Source organism: Acanthopagrus latus, chromosome 18, assembly GCF_904848185.1.
Source record: "Acanthopagrus latus isolate v.2019 chromosome 18, fAcaLat1.1, whole genome shotgun sequence".
Lineage (NCBI taxonomy): Eukaryota > Metazoa > Chordata > Actinopteri > Spariformes > Sparidae > Acanthopagrus > Acanthopagrus latus.
Window position 1 is genome coordinate 1252706 of NC_051056.1, and position 6389 is coordinate 1259094.

A 6389-nucleotide genomic window follows, 5' to 3' on the forward strand; every position below is an offset into this window, starting at 1 on the left:
GTCGACCTTCTCTCCTTCACTGAGCCGAGGAAGCCCCTGCAGAAGTTCTGCAGTACAGCTCTGGTCACGCTCCTCAGCCCTAAACAAAGAGGAATAAAACTCCACAGCGTGTTGTCTCATCTGGCCTGGATCTGATGTCATCCTTCCTTCTGGGAGATGCAGACAGGCCATGAGATTCTTCGTTGCCTCCTTCTTTTCCAGATTAAAAAAGAAGGCAGTGGGAGCATCCATGTCCTTCAGAGCCATGAAGCGGGATCTCACCAGTGCCCCCCGTCACTCTCTCCTGTAGAAAGCACTCAAGTGTCTTTTCTTTTCTTTTATAATGTCCTTATTTAAAGGTACATCAGTGTGTTCTTCACACTACTTTATTTTTCTTTCTAGGGTTTCTATAGCTGCTTTAGCTTTAGCTGTGGAATGAGAAATGTATTCCTGACAAAATACCCTGATTTGAGCTTTACCGATCTCACACCACTTGCCTAGAGACTCAAAATCAGCCTTCCTTCCTCTCCAGTTCTCCCAGAAGAAAGAAAAGTGTTGGCAAAATGCCCTCTCCTGCAGGAGATGAATGTTGCTGTGATGAGGTGGTGATCTGTAAACCCTGCTGGTGTTATGGAGCTGTTGCTGAGTGTTGGTCTGACGCTATGTGAAATGTAGATTCTATCTAATCTGGTTTCACTCACTGTGTTGTCATGAAGTCTGAACCAGGTGTACTGTCGGTCACCTGGATTTTTTAATCTCCAGGTGCCGCAGAGATCCAGGTGACCCTCCAGACTGTTTAATGCAATGGCAGACATTAGATGAGGCTCTTTGTTCATCCTGTCCATGGTGAACTGTAGTGTGCAGTTCCAGTCTCCACCCATGATGATGTTGTTGAGTCTTAAAAGAAGCAGTTCATCTCTCAGCTGCTCAAAGAAAAGCCCTCTGTCTGGCCCTGAGTTGGGGTGTAGACGTTAATAAAAGAAAAAGGGACCTTCTTTATCTCCACCACGACCACCAAGGCCCGTCCTCTCACAATCTCCACAGAGGACAAGATGTTAAAATCCAACTGTGTAGAAAAACAAATGGCTGCCCCCCCTTTAAGATTGGTTCTGTGGCTTAAGACACGAGAGGTCAGTCCACTGAGCCCACCCAGTCTCATTGTCTGAGTCAGAGTGTGATGCTTGCAGGAGAATTACATCTTAATTCTTTTGTACGAACAGTTCTTTAGTGACTGCTCTTTTCTTTTCATCCCTCCTTCCATTTATATTTAAAGAAGCCACCCTGAGCCCATCCATAGAAGAAGAGAGAGAGAAGAGCAGCAGCAGACAGTAAACCAGCAGAATAACCTTGTGATGCATCATGATAATGTTAGATGACCTGCTTTTTAATGTTTCTCTTCTTCAGAGAAGTCTTCTTCAGTGCTGTTATGTTTCTTTAGCCGGTAGTGTTTCTTTACATCTAATTCTTCAGATCCAACCTGCTTCTGCAGAACTGCAGCAGATCTGAAAAATTTGTTAGTATCCTGAAAATAATCTTTTACTTTTACAGATTTCCCAAACGTGTCATCAACAAAATCATTAATTTCCTCCAGAGAATGAATATCACTGTTCAGCCCTTCTCAGCCCCAGTGAGCTTCTCAGTATCAGACTCTTCCTCCTCCTTATCCTCCTCATCCTCACTCAATACTTGACTGTTGGATAAGCCCTTACTGTTTTGCCCACTGGGAGATGGCTCAGCCTCCATCACCTCGCCCTCTGCAGCCACAGCACCCTCCCAGTCACCCACAATGGGCAGTTGACTACCCAGTGCTCTGTCAGTATCTGAGCTCACCACAGGCGTCTTATCACTGGCCCTGTGGTCCGACACAGGAGCTGCGACAGCAGCCACAAACCCACCGACAGCCGACGGAGCATCAGTGCTCCCAGTGCCGGCACTTCCTGTTGATGGTGCTGCAGCGGCAGCGCCGGCCCCAATCTGCCGGTGTGGACACAACACTTGCTTGTGTCCAACATCACCACACTCAAAACACTTCATGAGCCCTGCGCTGGCGTACACCATATAAAACCCGTCACTGTGTTTTACTCTAAATGACACATCCAGACTCTGTGTTTCCAGAAACATGAAAACCTGTCGTGTCAGAGACATCATGTGTTGTAATTTCAGGTCGATACCTCTGTAGCTGCCTCTCCAACACTGTATTTGGGATGAAGGGGGGAACACCGGACACAGTGGTTCTGGTGGACAGCACCGCCAGAGGAGACACCTGCACAAACATTTTCTCAATAGTCACCCCGCTCTCCACTAACATATGAACACACCGCTCTTCCTTCACGAACACCACCACAGCCTTATTCATTCTGGAGGCATAGATGAGCTGATCATGCCCGATCACTTCCACCACAGCCAGCAGCACCACCTCCACCGGCACCCCGGCCTGGGGACCAGTCTCATGCCGTGTCGAAGGGACAGAGACAGCGTCTCGGCAGATGCCATCTCGCCCACCTCAGTGCCAATCTTCGGCTCTATTTCTCACGTTTAAACCACTAAACAATCAGAGCTTACCAAACATGCAAACAGGAAAGAATAGAAAGACAGAAGATTTAGAATAACGAAAGAGAAGATAGAAAACTTTGAGAAACTCTCTGCCAACCTCCCCTTGTGCAGTAGCAGGAGAAAGAGAAGAAGAAGAAGACGAAGAAGCGGAAGAAGTAGAAATAACACGCACATTCAGCAGGTGTGTGACACACACACACACACACACACACACACACACACACACACACTCACGCACGCACGTGCGCGCACACACACACACACACACACACTGTTTACCAGAGGGCCGTGCTGCTGCTACTGCTGTGAAACTCCTCAGGGACAAACAGGAAGTGGAGGACGAGCTCCGACTCCATCTGGGCCCACCTGACCTGGAGAGGCCGACGCCATGGCAACGAGGAGTCCCATCCAGAGCAGGTGATCAGTGATTAATAAACAAAGACGTTAATGAGGCAGATGGCCACCGTGACGATTAAAATATCAACATGAGGTCTCAACTGCTCGTCCTCTCTGACAGTACGACTGATGATAACAATGTAAACAATAACAACAGTAGAATCAACAGGAAGTGCTTCAATAAACATTAATTAACTCTTCAAGCTGCTCATCTGTTATAAACTATTTATGACATGTTGAAATAGTGATGACAGCATGTCTACTGGAAGACTTGTGAAACGTCTCTCTCTGAGGCTCATGGGTCCTGTAGTTTGAGTCAGAAACATGTTGTTTCCTCCATAGTCATAGACATAGACATATGTAGACATATAAATACATATTCACACACGTACAAATATATTTGGGAAACAAATAGGAACCAAAAACAACATCTGTAGTGTCTCTGATGATTATATACATTAACTACTCCCTATATGTTTAACATTACATGTCAGGATCTGGTTATTAGACACAACTGACTGTCAGTTATCATCACAGTAACAGCGTTACATACATTGGCAGCTGTAAACACTCATAAAAACATTAGAAGGTAGAAGGGTGCTTTATAAAGTTCACTCTATTGACTTGTATTATTTCACGGGGCAGAGCTGGCAGATGTATTGCAGCAACAGGCCAACCTGCTCAGAGAGGCATCTACGCAGGGCCTTTTTTGTCTTTCTGGGGGCCCTGTGCAACATGCTGTTTGGCCCCTATTTTGGGCTTTTAGGTGATCCTCAAAGATGCAACAATCTATTACATTTAAAGAGGAAAACAGGCTAGAGTCATGAAAACCTCTCTCAAATTTAAACATCTTAAGCTGACCCACCCTAGCAAGTTAAACTGATAGAAAATGATAATACAAGGTAAACGATGGGGATCCTCTAGAGGTCAATAAATGAAACTGATGCAGTGTTCCTCAAAATGTTTTATTTTAAATTGTAAAACATTTGTAAACTTAAACATCCTGGTCCGGTGGTTCTGAAGACAGACCTGCTGCTTCCTGGTCCACATCTGCAAAATATTTCAGAATTGATCCTGCAAAAACAAAACTCCTCGGGTTACCAAGCAAAGTAAATAATAAGCAAATAATCATACTATATGATTGAGTTATGTTACAAATAATAATAAAAAAATAATGCAGAAATTCATAATCTGTTTTTATATTTAACATTGCATTACACATTACAGTGTCCCTTAAAGCATGCACCCAATTTCAAAGTTGTTACTTTCAAGTAGTTTTTGACACGAAGATAAATAAGTGATAAGCACTTTGTGATATTGAAGGAATGTGTTTGTGTATATTTCACAGGGTGTTACAAAGTGGACTACTTGTGCCTAACTGATGATATGGTCTTAACCTATATTCTGTGGGCAGAACTATGAGTATGGTCATATGTAGTATAGTTTACTTTAAATTGACTTTGATATATCTTATTATGATTCTTTTGAAGTGATACATCAAAAACATAACTAAACTTAAGGAATATAAGCAAATTTATTCAAATGATATTGTCACAATAAATATTCTAATAAATGAGGTAAAGAAAGACACGACTAACTCAGCAGAGTTAACAATAATCCACTCAGAGCAACAATCCACTGTCACAATAGTCCATAATAATCCACAATAGGCCTAATATGTCTTGTGTGTTATTTGTCACACTTTACATTAGAGACCTATAAAATGAGGACACACTAAAATTGTTAAATTAATCATAAAAATAATCCTAAAGTAATGTCATGTGACAAGCTCCCACTGGACGAGGATGAAGCAGACATGACAGAGATCTGCCTGACAACACACCCTCCCTCCAAAATGTAATGCCAACATGCTGGACCTGCTGTGATTCACCAAAAACGGCTGTTGCTTAAGTCACTCAGTCTTATGGGATTCACATGTGACGTATACATTTTATTTTAGCCCTTTCCTAAAGAAAATACTTAAGCTAGCTAAAAAAAATCGTCATTAAAGCTCCTCCTCCACCCAACATCATGAAAACAAACCTTACCTTTATCCCATGAGGGTTTTTCTTCATCTAGTTTCTTCTTTTTTCTTTTTTCAGCACCAGATGAATACATTCATTTTAGTGCCATGCCGTTAATGACCAGTACTGGCAGCTCAGTGCAACTGGCCTCGCCTCTCCTTGCTTAGTAGTACTGATCGTCATAGCAACACGGTGCAGTAGACACCAGATCTGACCAATCAGTAGAGAGCAGATCTGATCAATCAGCGGGCCAGGTGCCAGGTACTTTTCACACCTTTTCTGTCGGGACACTCCACAGATATTGAGGCCAGACTTGCTACTTGAGGGGGCCCCCTAGTGGTGCGGGGGCCCTGTGCACCTGCAAAGTCCACATATAGCAAGACACGGCCCTGCATCTTGATAAATGTCTATGGTTTCCTCTCTCTGAGCCTCATGGGTAATGTAGTTTGTCTTATTTCCTCTCACTAAATGTTCAAATGTTATAATCGGACTCCTTTTGCTAAGTGAGGTGAAGCAGTAAACGTTTGAGCTCCATAAAGCTGCAGGAATGTTTCAGCTCTGCGTTTCTGCTGATGCTGGGTCTAAAAACTGACCCTGAGTCAGTGTTTCCCACCTTTCCCACACCTTTCACAGGCCTCCTGCTGCCTCCTGTGATGAAGTCAGTAAATTACTGACCTCCAGCTGCAGCGTTATGGATTAGCACGCGCCATTCACTCTGTGATTTACAGTGCAGCAGAAATATATGATGGCTTTAACACAAACCTCTAAAACCAAATTCCATTTCACCTAATTAGATGTGATCGTACAATCAGGCTGCAACAAATGGGTCAGCCTGGAGAACATTTCAGAGCAGGACAAAGACGTTTGTCTGCCGTCCTAATACAAATGTCTTTAGCAAACATGAGCTGCAGGGTCAGAGTTCACTGATTGTTGTGTCTTGATCTCGCCTGACACACTGAAACACATTATGAGTGTAGATTTGCTTTAAATGCAATTTTTTAATAATCTTTTTTTCACTAAAGTGATGTCATGTGATCCTGCAGAGAGGAAACATGTCAGAAAAATAAAATCAGTCAGATGATTTTTCAGAATTCATATGGATGTCGCTGTTTCTTTCTTCTTCTCTCGTCATCTTTAACACTCTGAGATGTTTTTGTCCCTGCCGGCTCTCCGTCCTCCCTCATATCTCCAGGTGAGAAAAGTTGGTCAGTGATGCAGATGGGGCCTTAATTAACACGGAGCACCACCCCCTGACATCCAACAGCCTGTCGCCACAGAAACACACCACAGATCCTCCATCTGTGGGTCAGAAGTGAAGTCAACATCTCAACTTCTTCGGTGGTATTTAATCGGACTTATGTGGAGGAGGCTCAGTTTTCTTTGGTGAGTACAGACTTTAGATCAGTTCTTCTGCAGCAGATAATGTGATGATACAAA

At 43.4% G+C, this 6389-nt stretch overlaps 1 long non-coding RNA gene across 1 annotated transcript; it reads right to left on the reverse strand.

The window, feature by feature from the left end:
• Positions 1-3874: 3874 nt before the first annotated feature.
• On the reverse strand, positions 3875-5205 carry LOC119007838. The gene is made up of 2 exons (XR_005071243.1): positions 4977-5205; positions 3875-4002 (listed from the first exon to the last, which is right to left on the reverse strand). It is a non-coding gene; the product is annotated as an uncharacterized LOC119007838 (long non-coding RNA).
• Positions 5206-6389: the final 1184 nt, after the last annotated feature.